The sequence below is a fragment of the Pan paniscus genome, chromosome 2 (genome assembly GCF_029289425.2).
Source record: "Pan paniscus chromosome 2, NHGRI_mPanPan1-v2.0_pri, whole genome shotgun sequence".
NCBI classification, from domain to species: domain Eukaryota; kingdom Metazoa; phylum Chordata; class Mammalia; order Primates; family Hominidae; genus Pan; species Pan paniscus.
This window is the reverse complement of record NC_085926.1, coordinates 109861608-109881055: the sequence shown is the minus strand read 5'-3', so window position 1 is coordinate 109881055 and position 19448 is coordinate 109861608. Positions and strand designations below refer to the sequence as shown.

General features: G+C 39.3%; 1 protein-coding gene and 1 pseudogene across 5 annotated transcripts in view; one reads left to right on the top strand and one right to left on the bottom strand.

Moving 5' to 3' along the window:
• The window catches only part of PHLDB2 (pleckstrin homology like domain family B member 2), a 131510-nt gene that overhangs the window by 94801 nt on the left and 17261 nt on the right, over positions 1-19448 (bottom strand). The gene's annotated exons all lie outside the window — the stretch shown is intronic.
• LOC112439326 (small nucleolar RNA U3) lies at positions 2151-2255 on the top strand (annotated as a pseudogene).

The following is a 19448-nucleotide window of genomic DNA, read 5'->3' as shown; positions in this document are numbered from 1 at the left end:
TACTGTAATAATTTTGTGGACACCCCCTGTTGCTACTGCAGTGAACTCAAGTGTTGCAGGTATTCACTGAAAATGCCATGTGATGCTAATCACCTCTGCATGAGCAGTTCATCTCTCCCATAAATTTAATATTGCAGTAATAAGTTATATCTCATGGTTCTTAAGTATTTTTAAAACATTTGATGTAATACTATAAACCGTGAATAACACCATGGGACCCATACGAAGTGCGACTAGTGATGCTGGAAGTGCTGCCAGGAAGCAGAGACAAGTCACAACATTGCAAGAAAAAATTGAATTGTCTGATATGTACCAGAGATTGAGGCCTGCAGCTACAGTTGCCTGCCATTTCAAAATAAATGAATCCAGCACAAGGACCACTATAAGAAAAGAAAAGGAAAATTGTGAAGTTGTCACTGCAGCTATGCCAGCAGGTGTGAAAATTTTATACTTTTTGTGAGATAACTTTGAGTCTCATAGTGAAAATGCACATTTTAAGTGGGCACAGGATTGCTTTTAAAAAAGGCATACCTATAGACTCTAATAAGATTCAAGAAAAGGCAAAATCATTACATGACAACTTAAAGCAAAAGGAGGTAAGGAATCTAAAGCTGGATAATTTAATGCCAGCAAAGGATGGTTTGATATTTTAGAAACAGATTTGGCCGAAAAAATAGCAAGATAACAGGAGAAGCAGCTTCTGCTAACCAAGAGGCAGCAGATTAAGTTCCCAGACACCATATAAATTCCCTGAGGAGAAAGGATGTCTGCCTGAACAGGGTAGTTTCATTGTTTTTATTTATTTATATATTTTTTAATCAACTCCCAAGCACTTGGATGAACAGGTTTTTAACGCAGAAAAAAGTTGCCCAATCTTGAAAAAAAAAATGCCACAAAGGACATTCGCTAGTAAGGAAGAGAAGCAAGGATTTAAGGCAGCAAAGGACAGACTTACTCTACCACTTTGTGCATATGCAGTCATGGTTATGACCGGGACTGTCCTCTATAAAGCCGCTAACCCTGAGCCTTCAAAGGAAAACATAAATACTAGTCTTTTAGTTGTACCACAAGAAGGCTTGGACAATGAGAGCTCTTTTCCTGGATTGGTTCCACTGATGCTTTGTCCCTGGAGTCAGGAAGTACTTTGCCAGTAAGAAACTGCCTTTTAAAGTTCTTTTGACATTAGACAATGCCTCTGGCCACTCAGAACTCCATGAGTCCAACACCAAAGGCATCAGAGTGGTCTACTTGCCCCCAAACATATCTCTAATTCTGCCTTTAGATCAGGGGGTCCTAACGACCTTTCAGGCTCATTATGGTACCCTATGGAAAGCACTGTCAATGCTATGGTAGAGAACCCTGATAGGGAGAAAAGCATAAAAGCCTGGAAGTATTACCCTATTGACAACACCATCATTGTTATAGAAAAGGCCATGAAAGCCATGGAGCCTAAAATAATACATATCCGCTGGAGAAAACTGTGTCCAGATGTTGTAAATGACTTCAAAAAATTTACAACACAGCCAGCCAAGAAAATCACCAAAGAGACTGTGGATATGGCCAAAAAAAAAAAAAAAAAAGGCAGTGGGTAAAGGGTTTCAAGATATGGGTCTTGAAGAAATTCAAGAGCTAATACACCACACAAGAGGAATTAACAGAGGACAACTTAATAGAGAAAAGTGCTTCTAAACCACTGTCAGATGATGAAGAAGATACAGAAGAAGCAGTACCAGAAAAGAAACTGACATTACACAATCTGGCAGAAGGGTTCTGATTATTCGAGACTGCTTTTGCCTTCTTTTACAACGTGGACCCTTCTATGATACAGGCACTGAACTATAGCAAATGGCTGAAGAAGGATTGGTCCCATAAAAAAACATTTTTAGAGAAATAAAAAAAGTAAAAAGCTTACTTTCTATAAAGTGTAACTTTACACTTCAAAAAAGTTACACTTTACAAAAAGGCGTAAAGTTACACGAGTGTGCCTGCCTCTCCTGCCTCCCCTTCTACCTCCTCCACTTCTGCCTCTGCCACCCTGGAGACATCAAGACCAGCTCCTCCTCTTCCTCCTCCTCAGCCTACTCAACATGAAGACGAAGAGGATGAAGACCTTCATAATGATCCACTTCCACTTAATAAATAGTAAATATAAGACTATACTTTCAGGGATCATTTCTATACTTCATTACTAGAGAAGTTTCTCTGAATGTGTAGAGTACCAACTTCTACGCAAATAAACTAGAAAATCTAGAAGAAATGGACAAATTCCTGGACACATACCCTCTCCTAAGACTAAACCAAGAAGAGGTCAAACCCTGAATAGAACAATAACAAGTTCTGAAATTGAGGCAGCAATTAGTAGCCTACCAACCAAAAAAAGTCCAGGACCAGACGGATTCACAGCTGAATGTCACCAGAGGTACAAAGAGGAGCTGGTACCATTCCTTCTGAAACTATTCCAGACAATAGAAAAAGAGGAAATGCTCCCTAACTCATTTGATGAGGCCAGCATCATCCTGATACCAAAACCTGGCAGAGACACATCAAAAAAGGAAAATTTCAGGCCAATATCCCTAATGAACATCAATGCAAAAATCTTCAATAAAATACTGGAAAACCGAATCCAGCAGCACATCAAAAATCTTATCCACCATGATCAAGTTGGCTTCATCCCTGGGATGCAAGGCTGGTTCAACATATGCAAATCCATAAATGTAATCCATCACATAATCAGAACCAATAATAAAAACCACATGATTGTCTCAATAGATGCAGAAAAGGCCTTTGACAAAATTCAACAGCCCTTCATGCTAAAAGCTCTCAATAAACTAGGCATTGATGGAACGTATCTCAAAATAATAAGAGCTATTTATGACAAACCCACAGCCAATATCATACTGAATAGACAAAAACCGGAAGCATTCCCTTTGAAAACCAGCACAAGACAACGATGCCTTCTCTCACCACTCCTATTCAACATAGTATTGGAAGTTCTGGCCAGGGCAATCAGGCAACAGAAAGAAATACAGGGTATTCAATTAGGAAAAGAGGAAGTCAATTGTCTCTGTTTGCAGATGACATGATTGTATATTTAGAACACCCCATCGTCTCAGCCCAAAATCTCCTTAAGCTGATAAGCAACTTCAGCAAAATCTCAGGATACAGAATCAATGTGCAAAAATCACAAGCATTCCTATTCGCCAATAACAGACAAACAAAGAGCCAAATCATGAGTGAACTCCCATTCACAATTGCTACAAAGAGAATAAAATACCTAGGAATCCAACTTACAAGGGATGTGAAGAACCTCTTCAAGGAGAACTACAAACCACTGCTCAAAGAAATAAGAGAGGATGCAAAGAAGTGGAAAAACATCCCATGCTAACGGATAGGAATAATCAATATTGTGAAAACGGCCATACTTCCCAAAGTAATTTATAGATTCAATGCTATTCCCATCAAGCTACCATTGACTTTCTTCACAGAACTGGAAAAAACTACTTTAAATTTCATATGGAACCAAAAAAGAGCCTGCATAGCCAAAACAATCCTAAGCAAAAAGAACAACGCTGGAGGCATCATGCTACCTGACTTCAATGTATACTACAAGGCTATAGTAATCAAAACAGCATGGTACTAGATAGACCAATGGAACAGAACAGAGACCTCAGAAATAACACCACCCATCTACAACCATCTGATCTTTGACAAACTTGACAAAAACAAGCAATGGGGAAAGGATTCCCTATTTAATAAATGGTGTTGGGAAAACTGGCTAGCCATATACAGAAAACTGAAACTGGATCCCTTCTTTACACCTTATACAAAAATTAACTCAAGATGGATTAAAGACTTAAACGTAAGACCTAAAACCATAAAAACCCTAGAAGAAAACCTAGGCAATACCATTCAGGAAATAGGCATGGGCAAAGACTTCATGACTAAAACACCAAAAGCAATGGCAACAAAAGTCAAAATTGACAAATGGGATATGATTAAACTAAAGAGCTTCTGCACAGCAAAAGATACTATTATCAGAGTGAGCGGGCAACCTACAGAATGGGAGAAATTTTTGCAATCTGCTCATCTGACAAAGGGCTAATATCCAGAATCTACAAAGAACTTAAACAAATTTACAAGAAAAAAACAACCCTATCAAAAAGTGGGCAAAGGATATGAACAGACACTTCTCAAAAGAAGACATTCATGCAGCCAACAAACATATGAAAAAAAAGCTCATCATCACTGGTCATTAGAGAAATGCAAATCAAAACAACAATGAGAAACCATCTCACACCAGTTAGAAAGGCAATCATTAAAAAGTCAGGAAACAACAGATGTTGGAGAGGATGTGGAGAAATAGGAACACTTTTACACTGTTGGTGGGAGTGTAAACTAGTTCAACCATTGTGGAAGTCAGTGTGGTGATTCCTCAGGGATCTAGAACTAGAAATACCATTTGACCCAGCAATCCCATTACTGGATATATACCCAAAGGATTATAAATCATTCTACTATAAAGACACATGCAAGCGTATGTTTATTGCAGCACTGTTCACAATAACAAAGACTTGGAACCAACCCAAATGCCCATCAATGATAGACTGGATAAAGAAAATGTAGCACATATACACCATGGAATACTATGCAGCCTTAAAAAGGATAAGTTCATGTCTTTTGCAGGGACATGGATGATGCTGGAAACCATAATTCTCAGCAAACTAACACAAGAACAGAAAACCAAACACCACATGTTCTCACTCATAAGTGGGAGTTGATCAACGAGAACACATGGACACAGGGAGGGGAATATCACACACCATGGCTTGTCAGGGTGTGGGGGGCTAGGGGCGGGATAGCATTAGGAGAAATACTTAATGTAGATGACGGGTTGATGGGTGCAGCAAACCACCATGGCACGTGTATACCTATGTAACAAACCTGCACGTTCTGCACATGTACCCCAGAACTTAAAGTATAACTTAAAAAAAAGTAAATACATTTTCTCTCCGTTATGAACATCTTAATAACCTCTTTTCTCTAAATTACTTTATTATAAGAATATAGTATATCATACATATAAAATATGTGTTATTTTGTATTAAAATATGTGTTAATTGGCTTTGTTATTGGTAAGGCTTCTAGTCAATGGTAAACTAACAGTAGTTAAGTTTTGGGGGAGTAAAAAGTTATATGCAGATTTTCAACTTAGCAGGGTGTCAGTGTTCTTAACCGCCAAGTTGCTCTAGAGTCAACTGTACATACACCCAACCATACACACAGGTAGGGGTCAAGCCAAAATCCTGGGAACCAACATTGGTCTCCTCTGTCACTAGCACCCCCTTCCTCATTTTATCCATCAATAAATCCTATCAACACTGTCCTTAAAACATATTCTGAATCTGATCATTTCTTAGCATTTCCATGGTAGCCTCTCTAGTACAAGCCAGTATCTGCTCTTGCCTCCTCAATATGCCTATTCTTCCACAGCAATAATAACAATAACAATGGACTGGAAGAAATCACACCAAAAAAATCAGTAGTGATTTTATTTGGATGGCAGTTTTACCAGTGACTTTTAACTTACCTCTCTCATACTAGTTCATATTTTCTACATTTTATATAATACATTTGGACCATTTTGACAACCAGGAAAAAAAAACTCACTTACCATAAAATACTAGAATATGTAGCAACACTTCATTTTAAAGTTGATTAAACATTTTCTTTTTTTTTTTGAGACAGTCTTGCTCTGTTGCCCAGGCTGGAATGCAATGGTGCAGTCTCGACTCACTGCATCCTCCGCCTCCAAGGTTCAAGCGATTCCCCTGCCTCAGCCTCCCCAGTAGCTAGGATTACAGGTGTGTACCACCATGCCTGGCTAATTTTTGTATTTTTAGTAGAAACGGGGTTTCACCATGTTTGCCAAGCTGGTCTCTAACTCTTGACTTCAAGTGATCTGCCTGCCTCGGCCTCCCAAAGTGCTGGGATTACAGGTGTGAGCCACTGTGTCTGGCCAATTAAACATTTTAAGTTGATTTTTTCCTTAGCTCTTGCCCAATTTTCAAGCCAGATATTAACTTTTCCAAAAAAGGTTAAAGAACTCCTTTGCCAGGCGCGGTGCCTCACACCTATAATCCCAGCACTTTGGGAGGCCCAGGCAGGCAGATCACCTAACACTGGGAGTTCGAGACCAGCCTGACCAACATGGAGAAACTCCATCTCTACTAAAAATACAAAAAATTAGCCAGGCACGGTGGTGCATGCCTGTAATCCCAGTTACTTGGGAGGCTGAGGCAGGAGAATCACCTGAACCCGGGAGGCGGAGGTTGTGGTGAGCTGAGATTGCGCCATTGCACTCCAGCCTGGGCAACAAGCAAAACTCCATCGCAAAAAAAAAAAAAAAGTCTTGATCAGACTAATTTAATATATAAATATTGAAGACTGCAACATTTTTTCCAAGTCTTCTAAATGACTCTGGCAAAAACATTAATCATATGAATTTATCTGTTTCACTCTTTATGCATCTGAAAAACTACAAAATCAAATATTTCTCTGATATGAACAAAGCTAACAGAATTGTTATAAAAAAAAGTCTCTAGATGTTTGCTGAATAATAGCTTAGATAATATTAATATTCTTGTTTTTTAGAATGTAGCTACCTTACTTCCATATTTGAGTAGTTCTGTTTATTGTACAAGGGAAAAAATTAAAAATCTCAATGGGTAGTTTTAGGCACTTCATTCATTAAATCCATGCCTACTGTTTATCAGACATTTATTTAGCAGGCATTAGTGTTACTCACTAATATTCCAGTTCTTCTCCTTTCAGGAACATAGTGAGGTTGCTCTTCCTCATCTCTGTGAGGTTAGGTGTGGCTATGTCCCTTGCTTTGATCAATGAAATATGAGAGAAAGTAACTTGTCAGTTCCAAGCTGAAGCATCATGAGTCAGAGCAGCAGTCACCATTTCCCACTCCCCTGCTAGGACAACTAGCCTCATCCAGGCTTGCAGAGGCTTTGTTAACCCCCACTCCTGAATGAGGACATGGAACAAGGTCCTTGTCAACACAAGATTGTCTGCAGCCCCTGAGATTTGGGGTTTCTTTGTTACTATGAGGATGCTAATCTTCATTAAGTAACTAATGTAAATCATGCTCTGAGCTAGGCATTGGGAGACATACGGTAAGAGATATCATTTCCTGCCTTTACATAGCTTAGAGTACAAAGGGAAAAACACACTTATGAACAAATAATTGCTATGCATGCCTTAATATATTTGGTTGACAGGAAAAGGAACACAGAGTGGGGCGAATCCAGTGAGAGTGGTAGTTTTGAGGAGGTTACAGTATAAAGAAATGATGAAGGAGCCCACTGAAGGGAAGGGAATCTGATTGGTATTATTCAAAAGTAGCATAAAGCCACTTGCACACCTAAAATTCTGTGAGTTAAAGGATGTAAACAAACTTCCAAGCCCATATTAGGTCAGACCACTGGTACATCCAACAAACATCCTAACTCTGATAGAATTAAAAAGCAAATCCATATAGGAAAAATCATTATTTTCTATAACACCGTTTTTTAAAATCTAGGACTGTAAGTCTCCTGGTATGAACTATATTTAATAATCATGTATTTCTCACTCATAGTTCTCTAAATCTTTTTCTGTCTCCACCACCATGTAAGATATGCCCTCCTGGGTCCAAGCAGCATGCCTCCCCTAAAAGTGATTTAACTTGGACAGTAATCCTTCAAGTGTTTAGGTGTGGCTACAAAAAAAATCTGAGATGTTAGAATAGACAAGAATTAATGCCAGTTAGAAAGAAGGACTTTGCTTTGAAAGAAATATATACAAAATGGGAAACAGAACTAAGTTGAGGGTATTCCCATAATATGCAGACACAGCAACCCAGAAAGCAAGCCAGGGCAGATGTCACTAAGCAGAATAAAAAGCTAAGCACTTACACCCAAACTGCATTTTAAATATTTACTCCAACAGTAAAGAATTGAAGGGTTTAATACCTCATGTCAAAATGAATACTCAAAGGTTTGGCTTTTGACTCAGCAGTATAAGACACTGATGTTATTTTTTAGATGATAAAATACATTAATATACTCGAACCTGTTTGTAGTTGGAAATGCTACTTAACTACCTGACTAAAATATTACGAAGCTCTGTCCCCTCTTTATTTGGGCTAAAGAAACTATAGAGCATTAAACTACAATACAGATTCCCTACTACCCCAGGAAGTGCCACCACTTTTCCTCCTCTCAAATATACACTTTTTCTAAAAACCAGAAACTATGATTACCAAAGCAGATTGGTTGGCCAAACAAAATATAACAGCAGAATTTTCCAAAGTAGTGTTGGCTGAAAGATCGGCTTTACAAACTCTAGGGAAGCAACAAGCAGGATATTTGCAAATAATAAACCACATCTTAGAAACAGCCATGCACCATTTCTTCTTGGCCATGCATATCTGTAGAGGAAAGTTACAGAAGAATGGGATGGCAGGATATTCCAGAGAAAATTTAAAGGGATATTCGTGTTTGATACCCCATTTTTTTGTTTTTTAGTTCAAGCTTATTGGTCCTGTTTAGGATGTATAAAAGGTTGCGCATTTAGAGATTTACCATCACGTACAAATATGGAATCCATTCATTTTTCCTGAAGCTTAGTTTACCTGCCACAGCTGAATGTATATGTATATTTGTTTCAACTTGATTTCTCTTAACCTTACAAATCAATTCAACTCAAAAGGTACAGAATCATTCAGATGGGTGACTCTTCTGACCCCATGAGTGACAACAACGGCTACCCATAGCTCTTGCCTTCCCTATTTCCAGAGTGCCCTTTTCATTTTAGGTGTGAGCAGGCCTAATCCCATTAGGAACTCCTAGGAAATGTGGACCAGTCATCAGTCGTGTACTTTGAATGAGGATTAGGGTGTGGGCAAGGAGAGAAGAGGCAGGAGGATGAAGAACACAGTAAGAGTTTGGTTTTAATTCCCTAGGCAATGAGAGCAGGAGGGACGTGATTGCACACATCAGAGACTGCAGCTGAGTGGAGAGGAAGAAAGCAGAGTTAGGAAGGTGGGAGGTGAGGGAGAGCACACAAGAGGCATTGCCAAGGTGAAAACAGGAGGGAGGGAAGTGGGGAAGGGAGGTCTGTGTTAACATGTGTAAGAGAGGAGGCAAAGAAGATGCCAAAGTTTACAGCCTGTCTTCTTGATCTATGCTGATGTGTTTGTTTTGGGATTCCTGTATATTTTACGTAAACAAAAAAGAGGTCCCAGTGAAACTACATGATCCCTGCATTATGTTACTGTGGAAAGAAAACAGTCCCAAAGGCCTTAATGGCTACATGCCTTATTACATGTGTATCCACAGAATGGGCTGGGAGAAGCGAATGCATCTGGTGCCCATCTGAGAGAAAAGGCAACACAGGGAAGTCTAAACAGGAAAGAAGTTAATGTACGTTGAAATGTTTGCATTTACTTTCCAATCCATAAATTAAATCCACCCAGTGCTCTTGTTATTTTATCACCTGAAACCTACTACATCACCTCATTAGAAAACGCCAAGAAGTCATGAAGAGATCGCTGGAAGGTACCCACAGAAAGTCACAGTACTTTTTTCCTGGAAAATAAAATTACCTCTTAGGGATCATTTTTAAAAGTTCTTTGGGAGATTCTTTTCTCTTTGGTACAATTCTGGTATCTGTTTTGAAATAAAATTCTCCAGCTCCATTTGTATCAGATAGCACCAGAATGAAGCTAATCCCCTTCAAACTATAAATCAACAACAGTGAATTTATGATACTGTGAACTGTAGGGATCAGAGTTTCAAGATAATGAAAACACACTGAAGAAACAAAGGTTTTTTTGGGGTTTTTTTTGTTTGTTTGTTTTTTTAACAGGGTCTGTCACCCAGGCTGGAGTGCAGTGGCACAATCTTGCCTCACTGCAACCTCTGCCTCCCAGGCTCAAGCCATCCTCCCACTTCAGCATCTCCAGTAGCTGGGACTACAGGCATGAGCCACCACACCTGGCTAATTTTTTTTTTTTTTGTACTTTTTGTAGAAACAGGTTTTTGCCATGTTTCTCAGGTTGGTCTTAAACTCCTGGGCTCAAGTAATCCACCTGCCTTGGCCTCCCAAAAGTGCTAGGATTACAGGCATAAGCCACCATGCCGGGCCAAGAACGAAGTTTTAAAAGCAAAGAAACAAATTTAAATATCTGTTGTATTGTGCTGTGTTGTGTTAGAGAAGAGGGACTTAAAGTCTGGCCTACATAAATGCAATTATCCAGGTAATTTATACGAAGTGAGTATGGAGAATTCCCAAATTATACAACGTATTACTTGTCATTTCACACTGTCATATACAGACACTGCCTTAGGATCATCCAATCAATATAGTAGGAATTAATCGAAGAGGGACTGACTATAAGAGCAAGTGATAGAAAACTGTAAATCGTTTCATATTGTTGAGAAAATGCAGAGGGATTTAGATTACAGAAGCAAATTCAGGAAAATTCATTTAAAAAAAATTAGGGTGTGGGTCAAAATTTCCACTTTATAACAAAGTTTGAGTCTATACCCATGCCCTGCAAGAGCCATGGAGCAGAGACGCTGACTTGGAGTCCGCATTTTGTGGCAGACAGTGGTTGATGCTTGGTGTTCAAAGCACTCCCCGCACACTGGTGGTCCACAGGCTGGTCTCTTTCAGCACTGATGTTTACAATAAGATGATGTTATGAATAAAGCATGCACTGATGACATGTAATTGAATTCAGACATCAGCTTAGAGCAGTCCTTCAGAAGCAGTGCCATTCTTTACAGGAATTCTGTGGGGGTATTTCTGTGGTGACCAATGGCAGCAGATGGGGCCTGAGGGGAAGCTTTCAGAGGATTGAAGGAAAAAACAAATCTAGTTCAACCTGAAAACTCCAAGCTTTATAGTGGACAACAATGGACACAAAAACTTCTCTCTTTTTCCACTAATCCCAACATCAAAACACATGGAAGAGGGAGCTAATTATTAGAAGCTCCAGAAACAACCACTTCCTAGCAATATTCTCATTTCAAAAGTCAAAAAGCAGCCTATTTTCCTCATCCTCTGTTCTCCAAACACCATCCTCAGTTAAACCCTTAGTCCCCTCAACTCCCCCTCTGCAAATAGACCTAGCTACTTCACAAATATTTCCTTGCATTCTTATATCCTCCTCAACCTCCTCTATCTCTGCAAACAAGCCTCACCTGTCCACATATCCCCAAACTCATCTGCAAACATCCCCCTCTAAGCAAATAGCCCCAGATCCTCTCTCCTTCCAATGCTATTCCCTACAGCTTCTGCAGCCATCCATAACCCTGGACCTTCCCACTGTCTCAATACCTGTCTCCTTAGAACTTCCTCTTCTCTCACTCCCTCATCCTGGCTTTCTAACCTCTGTTCCTTTAAACTCTTCCTCCACACACAAGATTTTATATCTCACAGCAGAGAGAGAAAAAAGCCTGTTAGTAGACATAGTCTCCTTATTGTTCTGTTTTGCAAATAAACACAGCAGCAAATGGATTCCAACTCCTCTTCCTTTGCACCATGTTCTTTGTCACTCAAAGACCTGCCTGTTTGAACAAAATAATTATTACCCACTAGAAACATGTAGGTAGGTGGATATTCTCCAAGGAGGATGTTTACAATTATCAAAAAGATCCAACAAAGCAGTTCCATGGGAAGAAATGTATTTTAATGGCAAAATAAGGAGGCTTGTTTATTCTTTCAGACTGAACCTATTACAACAGGCAGCTGTAAATCCTAATGTGTGTAGACACACACACACACACACACACACACACAGAGACAGACACACATGCTGTCCACATGCCTACAGTGGTCTAAAACACACAAAGGCTTTTTGTGACTGCTAATGGGGACTCTTCAGAATTCAGACAAGACACATCCTCGGAATTCACCAGGTGACAGGGCTGGAGAGAAAGGTGAGGGCCGCTGGGGACCAGAATGTGGCTGTGATATCTCAGGACACCGATTACACAGTTGCTTTCTTGCTTTTCTTTTTCTTTCTTTTCCTTTTTTTTTTTTCTTTTTTTTTTTTTTTTGAATTTTTACTTTATCATATTCTAAAGATACCTAAAAGAAGAAGTAAGGAAGACCATTAGGGAAAGAACAAAAGACTCAAAGGATGCTACAGGAGGGAAAAGGGGCCCAGAAGGAAGTGGAGAGTGATGGGGGATAATGAGAACATTAAGTGCAGATGGAAGGAGTGGAGCACAATATGAAAGAAGTTCCAGCTTCTTCCTGTCACAATAAAAGAGTGTAACCCCAGGCTACCATTCCCTTCTGTTATCCCTAGCTGTACTGAAGTCTGAGCTCTGTCAAAGAAGAAGAAAAAAAAAATTCCAGATGGTATTCGAAGGTTCCTAAAAGTAATCACAATCAACAGCAATAACCATATTTCAAATGAGGATCTTCATCTCCTGTGAGCAGAGGCTACTTTTAAATCAGTCTACATTGTTTTACGATAGGAATTGTTAGAAATCTTATAGGTCTCTTAGTAAAGAGGGTAAGCCATCAATCATAGGGATTTTGGAAAAAGTTTTGTGCTAGTCCCTTGAGTAAGACTAGTCCGTAGGAACTTTAAAATATTCTTTAGACTCTGCAAGTAATTTAGCTGCATGTTCCCTGTGATAACTCTCTTCAGCCAGTGAAGAGGACAGGTTGGGGGAGGACAGAAAGCAGAAGCAACCTCAATAAACTTTTGTGTCATTAGTTTCCTCACACTTGCAAAATTCCTTACTTTTACATAAATCATCAAGGTGTGATTTCTTCAATTAGGCTCACATTTGTGTTAAAGGAGCTTTACCAATATTTAAAGGAGACAATATCAATAAGTATTGAAATATATATATATATACACACATATATATATATATAAATTCAGCTCAACACAAATTAAAAGTGTGCTGTCTGTGATTACAGAAAATACAAGGAAGAGAATAATATTTTTTTTTTAAAAAAAAGACAGAAATGCAATTACCTAATTCTAAAATATGGGAAAGTCCCCAGGGGTGGGAGGAAGACTCATGAATAAGCAAATAGCAAGGGGGAAAAAAAAAACAAGAGGAAGAGAGAAGTATTCTCGATTAAAGAGACTGAGAGCGCATACCAATTAAATGCAATGTGTGGACATGGTTTTGGATCCTGTTTTGAACAATCCATCTATTTTTTACAATGTATGAAGCTAGGCAAGGTGGCTGAGGCTCATAATCCCAGCACTTCAGGAGGCCGAGGCATGAGGATTGCTTGAGCCTAGGAGTTTGAGACCAGCCTGACCAGCATAGCAAGACCCCATCTCTACAAAAATTTAAAAAATTAGCCAGGCATGGTGGTGCATGCCTGTAGTTCCAGCTACTCAGGAGGCAGAGGCGGAGAGGCAGAGGTGGAGGCAGGGGGATCACTTGAGCCCAGGAGGGCAAGGCTGCAGTGAGCCATGATCATGCCACGGCACTCCAGTCTGGGTGATGCAGCAAGATCCTGTCATTTTTTTTTTAAAGTATGAGCTGGGAGCAGTAGCTCAGGCCTGTAATTCCAGCACTCTAGGAGGCTGAGGCAGGCAGATCACTGGAGCCCAGGATTCGAGACCAGCTTGGGCAACATGGTGAGACCCCATCTCTACAAAATATACAAAAATTAGCCAGGCATGGCAGCACAAGCCTGCAGTCCCAGCTACTGGGAAGGTTGAGGTGAGAGGATCAGTTGAACCCAGGAGACCAAGGCTGCAGTAAGCCAAGATAGTGCCACTGTACTCCAGCCTGGGTGACAGAGCAAGACCCTGTCTCAAAAAAATAAAAATTAAAATTAAAAAAAGACATATGAGACAATCAGAGAATTTGAGACTGGAAACTAGATGATAATGCTGTGGTTTTTTAAAAGTGTGATGATGATTTATCTTAAAAATACTCTTAGAGTTACATTGTAAATTATTTACGAATGAAATATGATGATGTTTGGAATCTGCTTTATAACAATCCATGTTTTAGGGTAAAGTGAGGTTTACAAATGAAACAAGATTAGCATATATAAATAATTGTTGAAGCTGGGTGATAGGTACATGGATCTTTGTTTATTATTTTATTATTATTTTAGTATATATTTAAATTTTTGTGTAGTTTAATATTTTTCATGATAAAGTATCTTTTAAAAAAGCTACGTGCATTCTGCAAGTCAACATCAATAAAATGTGTATACTGCCTTAAAAATTATAGTAGCTGACTTTACAAAGAAGGTTGGGGTCATATCACTGGCTCCTAGCTGATTTTTTTTTTAAGTACAAAATACTAACTCTTTATCATACTGAATTAAGTTCCTAAAAGCTGATACATGTATTTTAAAGTAACTGGGAGAAGTTTGAAAGCAAATACATTTTCAAGATAACAAGTAAGCAGGCCATCACATTAAAGATATTTGCAAGATAATGTTATGTGGGGTAGCTAAGTGTCACTACTGCGTGCCCAAATAATGATTTCTTCATAAAACTGTCAAACCCTCCATATCAAGAATTCCAGCCTCAATTAAAAGGTTAAAATACACATACACACACACACATACATGCACACACACACACACACACACCCCCCTTAGAAACTTATGTTAAGGAAGAGAGTGGAGGAGCTCTTTAGGTCAAGTTCTTCATAGAATCCTAACCAAGGATCCTGATCAAGTCCCCCGTAAAGCTAGAAGGGTCTTCCTTTACTATGTAATCACCCAGTGAAGTGCAGAATCATGGGATAACTAACTTCAGATACTCTTCTTCAATCACAGGAGTGCTACAGGGAAAAGCACCCTCTGATCTTTTGATCTCAAAGCTAATTTCAAGAAAGAGAATTATCAACCTGGGGATCATATGTAGATAAAGATGCTCTCTCTTGACCCTGAAACCACCTCCGTGGACTTTAACTGGAAGCTGAGGAGAGTGTATGGGAGGGAAACTCTCCAATCTTGCCGCCATCCTGCCCCATCCCACACTACTGATCAAAAGACACTCCCTTAAGAGTAATATTTAATTTTTCCAAAGTAACATTCCCCAGACCTAAATACTTGCTGGAATTCCCATTCCCTAACCCAAGATTTATGAACTGGGAATAGTCAGAGTACAAACAGGCTCACAAGAGGTGGAACAAACACAGGTCAACCATGTCTTCCATGTTTGTAATGCATTTCGCTTTACATCACAAATTGAGTGCATGCAGCCAGGCTCGGTGGCTCATGCCTGTAATTCCAGCACTCTGTGATGCTGAGGTGGGCAGATCACCAAAGGTCAGGAGTTTGAGACCAGCCTGGCCAATATGGCGAAACCCCACCACTATTAAAGTATAGAAATTAGCTGGGTGTGGTGGTGCATGCCTGTAATCCCAGCTACTCGGGAGGCTGAGGCAGGATAATCACTTGAACCTGGGAGGCCAAGGTTGCAGTGAGCTCGATCGCACCACTGTACTCCAGCCTGGGTGACAGAGCAACTCTGTCTCCAAAAAAAAAAAAAAAAAAAAAAATGAGTGGGTGGGGTAGGTTTCTAAAATATTGTAAAGTAAAAATAATAATTATGATAATATCATATCTTCATTACTTAGCAGCTGATTATGCAGAATGAGTATTATAAAACACTTAATTTTTCCCTTCCATGCTATCTACCTTTTGACCACTTACTGCTTGAAAGAAGGGAAATAACTTGAACAAGTCAAGATAAACAATTGACTAAGTTTAATTTAATTTTAATCAATGCTTTTTTTTTAATAACTCTGGCCAAAAGATCTAATAAAGGAAATGGTTACGTTAGGATGTTATTTTTATTACAGTGGCCAATCTAGTAGAAAGAACACTGGATAGGCTGCCAGGGAAGCAAGTCAGAAGATCCATCTTAGTTCTGGTTCTGCTAACAGAACTAAGATCTGGAGCACGTCAATTCGCCTGTCTTCATTTTGTTTCAACAGGAGTTTCTCCATACTCAACATGGTGAGGGTGAACTACATGTTCTTTCTGCTCCAACTTTCTGGACTCCCACAAATACTGGTTAAATAACACAGGAGTGCTCATTACATAATGCAGGAAATGGAAATGACCACAGAACAGAAATAGTTTTAGTGATAAGGTGGCAGCTACCTAATTGGGAAAAGATTTCACCGGACTGTTGCCCATTTCATTCCAAAGGCATGGTAAATTGTTTTAGCATAACATAGTGGGAAAAAGGCCTGGTCAGAGTTATGGTAATGTAATATAATATGGGTATTTGATTGAGCATGATGTATAAGAAAGGTTTTGTCTGCATTCCCATGGCTTGCAGTTTCCTTAATAAATCTTAAGCTGTTTTTGAAAAGCTACTTCTGCAATGACGTAAGCAGTGAGGCAGCCAGACATCACTTCTCAATCCCCTCTGAATATCTCTTGGCTGTGCGGCACTATTCACACTGGGTCTGCACTGGTCAAAAGAATGTAGGAGCTGGGTTTCTTTTGCCTTTATCTTTCCTTGTTTTAGCAGTAGGATGGTCAAGAAAGAAATCTTGGAAAACTCTCGTAATCTTTAACTTTTTTGCTATTTCATAGGCTAGTTCCATGAACATACTGCCATCTAGGGCAGTCACATGCAATGTGCAAACAAAACATTCTAAGATGATCAACACCAATTCCCACTGAATTAGCAGCAAGTCTCAGAAAAAGCTGACCTGGCTTAAGGTCATTGATAAATAGTGGCATACACAATATTTTCTTTCCTTTTACTTTGTAAAGTAAGGAAAAGTACTTCATCTAATAAAATCAACCTAACACACTAAACAAGTATCTCCTGTAAAAATCCTCTCAAAAACTTTTTGACTAACTAACCCTGTTACTCTATATCTTATTAATCTGTTTCTTTGTATAGCAATTACCTACAACCTCTAGGTTTCCCACACAACAGTAAAATGATTTTTACACTTGGGTTTCTCTTATTGACCACTAGCTGCTATAGACAACTATCTTGCCTTTAAAGCAGATACAGCACAAAGCTCCTTTTCTGCAATGTCTAAGAAACATCCTTAAGCGTCATGAAAACAACTGTAAGCAAATTAACTCCCAGAAGGTTCAAATTCCTGGATGAACATAGAGAGAAGTTCTGCCTTGCTAAATGTTTACTTTGAAGGGATTTGAAAATCTGAGCTAACAATTTTGGTTTTATTTATTTTTAAAAGACAAGTTACTTTAATCAAATCCCAATAAATATTTCTAGCCAACAGTTATTTTTTTAAAAACTACTCCTGTCTCCTCTCCCATCATCTGAAAAACAGTAACAAGAATGGCCAGATGAAAGGTGATAATGAAAAGACTGCTACACCCCTTTTGCATAGTACCTGCGGGGGGGGGGGGGGCAGATCCCTTAAAAGGGCTATCACTCTTGAGTCATTTCTAAATATATCACTATGTACTTGGCTTTGAGGTGCACCCTTTGGCTAGTTGTCAAAATGATAAGAAACTATCTTAACACTTTTCAGAGGTTTTATGTCTCCCACCAAAGGCATACTAAAAACTTTCCTATATGGCCAGAACCTGTCAGATTTGAGTATTAGATAAAATAACTACCACAGGAGGACAGCTTGGCACCCAGAACTAGAATCTATAATCATGAGCCTAATGGCTAACCATAGCAATGTAAACAGGAGAGTATACATGTTTGTAATTAATCAGGCTATGGTGTACAACTTTTCTGATAATCAAAAACTCATTAAGGTAACTCCTTTCTATAAACAGCCATTCACAAATACCATGCTTTTTAAACTCTCCCAAGTAATTAACAATAACTTTCTTTACTATCATTTTCTTTCCCATTAGGTAAACACATGGAATGGTAGAGACTGTGGGTGCAGGAGAAAGTACAATAGAACAGGAGGCTTGCAGATTCTGCCGCTATCTAACTCAGTTAGTTGGTTGGAGGGAAAAGATTCAGATAAGAGGATTTCTAAGGTTCCTTTTACCCCCATAGTTATTTTGTTCTACATGCTGAAAGAATAGTTAAGCTTGAATTGTCTTCTGATTCTTAATCCTAGTTCTATGCAATTGAATTTATATTAGATATCCCCTCATCAGCTTATGAATTTCTCCCACAATTTCCCCAACACTTGCTCATTTCCATATATGCCAGGTGTCTTTTTTTCTTCCATACTCAGGAGGCCTCTGTAATTCTCCCTTCTGTCCAAGCCAGCCCTATCCATTCATGTACTCTACTCTTAACCGATAAGGCAGGGAGGAACAGAAAATCTCAAATGTTCTGTTTTGTACCTGGATTCAAAAGCAACATCTGCTATGTCTGTGGAACCATCTGTTGCCTACTTTGCCATGGAAAGGACGGTACAGGCATCAGAAGTGGAGTGTCACAGGTCATATAATGGAATTACCCCTTTCTGGGACTGGGGCACCCAGGCACGTGCCCCACAGTCTCTATGGCTAATGCCACCCCTCCCCCATCGAAGCATTTATTTATTTTCTCACAGGGAATGGTGCTTTGAAACTTTTACACAAGGTCAGGTCCAGTGTGTTTTGTTTTTTGTTCCCATTTGCCTGAATCTCTATTTTAAAATTTTTAACTCCTGGGTTGTACCTAGAACTTTGTCTGCCCGCCCTTAGCTCGCTTGAGACCTTATGAGTCCTAAAGCTCTGAGTGTCTCAGTTTTTTACATCTATAAAAAGAAGGGGTAGAAATTAAGTGATCTCTGAGGCTCCCTTGTGCTCTAATGCTCCCAAATCCCATGACTTTAATCCATCTCAAAGTTGTCAATGAACACAAGTTCCTCGACCTCTATGGTATATTAAGACTCTAAATGGCAAGGACAAAAGAATCTGCTGCATACAAAACGGCTTCTATGATAAGGGTCTCTTGTTTAACACAGTTAAACAAGTTTCTTGAGGATCCAAATCAGATTAAGATGCCTAATCTTGTTAACCTACTCCCCCAGGCAATACTGTAGTGCAGGGTTTGGGGCTGCATAATTGTTTTTGTGTCCCGTGCATGGCAGGGTGCTTAACCGCATCCCAGGCTTCTACCCACTATATGGCAGTAGCACTCTCCTCCTGTCAGTTGCTACAACCAAAAATACGTTGCCAGTACCCTCTGGGGGCCAAAACCCCTCTCCCAGTGAAAACCACAGCTCTAATGTATGTCAGGACTTTAAGATAAAGCACATCACTTAGGTGTTTTTGTTTCAAAAGAGTGACATTTACACAATCAACAATTAAGTACACCAAGACTTTACAGATAGATTCATAAGGCACAGGTACTCCACCTAGAAAATGTACAAAGCCACTGTCACTCTAAGCCATCCACAGCACCATAGCACTGCCTCCCTGCTAAGGGTTGAAAATCAGGACATAAAGCCATAACGTTAACTACTCTTTTAAAAATATTTAAA